We start from the raw sequence: 1,670 nt of genomic DNA, 5'->3' as shown, positions 1-1,670 counted from the left end.
CCCGCCTCTTGGAGTGTCCCCGACTCGGCCGGAAGACGCCTGGCGAGGAACAACTGCCGTTATTTTGGTCAGGCATCCGGGTGGGAGCTCACACCCGTTCACTCCTTTAAATATCCCCGTCACCTTTATGGCGGGGCAAGGTCAGCCCCATTTCACGGGAGAAAACAAGGGGGAGTAGGAGCCAAATGCATTATCTATTTGAACCCCAAAACGGGTGCTCTCACCAGAAATAACGCCAGCCAATCTCTACGGAGAGTTTTACTAGCAGTCAGAGTAGTAACCCCCGGAGGTAGGCAGTGCCGTGTGCCCCTTCCCAGGTGAGAAAACAGGCCGGCCGAGGCCAAGTGACTTGCTTTGTGGTCACCCGGCTAGCAGGTGACAGAGCTGGGATTTGAACCCGGCCGGTCTGGCTCAGAATCCCCTGCTTTAAACCTCTACTAAGTCCTGGGGCGCCTGGGTGGCTTAGTCGGTTAAGCGTCCGACTTTCGCTTAGGTCATGATCTCGCGGTTCGTGGGTTCGAGCCCCGCGTCGGGCTCTGTGCTGACTGCCAGCTCAGAGCCTGGAGCCTGTTTCAGAGTCTGTGACTCCCTCTCTCTCTGACCCTCCCCTGCTCACGCTGTCTCTCTCTCTCCTAGAAATAGATAGAACACTGGAAAATTTTTTAAAAAAATTAAACCTCTCTACCAAGTCTATCTAGGAAAAGAGAAGTCTAAGCCGCACATGGCGTTCTAAATATCAAGAAATAAAACCAGACATGGATCTGTGTCCATGTGGAGCTTACATGATGAACAGAAGACATAATAAGCAAATTGTAGAGTGTTGGGGAAATAATTGAAAATACAGTCTCCTGCCAACCCCGAAAAACCTCCATAAACAGAAAAGAATGAAGCAGTTTTCTCATTAAGCGTTAAGCCAGACTACAATGCACGTGGGCCACGATGAACAATAGACACGCCGTGTAAATTACATGGTGTGTCAGAAGGTAATTAATGCTGTGGAAGAATAGATTAGGGAGGGGACTAGGGCACCAGCAGCCTGGGTGGGAGACCCTTCATTCTGAAACATAGATTATTACACTGGCCTATTTCTTTTCAGGACCTACATTTTCAGTAAATTCTTGATGTGTGCAAACCTGTCCAAGAGTGGAACAGAGTAAGGAGCCCCCAGCCCCGCAGTTACCCTCCCGGCCAATCTGGTTTCGACTCCACTCCCACCTGCTTGTTCACCACCGCCTGCCAATTGGAAGCAAATCCTGGCCATTGCACCCTTCTGTCCCTAACCAAAATTATTGTTTTCACGGAATAAGTAGACTGTGGGAATCTTTTTGAGAATGAGCCTATGAAAAGTGGTTATGACCCAACCGTATGGGCTCAAAAAAGTTCTTTTTTTTAAGATTTTTAGAAAAAAACTTTACAAACTTAAAAATAGGATAAAAGGACACCATGGACAGCGAGATTCCTTCCATTCCCCAGTTCTTCTCCGAGGCAGTCTCTGTGACCTCCTGGAAGTACATCCCAAGCTGTACTCTGATTAAAGAGAAAAACAGAGGCGCCTGAGTGGCTCAGTCGGTTGAGGGTCTGACTCTTGATTTCTGCTTAGGTTGTGGGATAGAGCCCTGCATTGGGCTCTGTGCTGAGCGTGGAGCCTACTTAAGATCCCCCCCCCCCCC

This window comes from Crocuta crocuta, unplaced genomic scaffold, assembly GCF_008692635.1.
Source record: "Crocuta crocuta isolate KB4526 unplaced genomic scaffold, BGI_CrCroc_1.0 scaffold267, whole genome shotgun sequence".
NCBI classification, from domain to species: Eukaryota; Metazoa; Chordata; class Mammalia; order Carnivora; family Hyaenidae; genus Crocuta; species Crocuta crocuta.
This window is presented reverse-complemented; position numbering follows the sequence as displayed.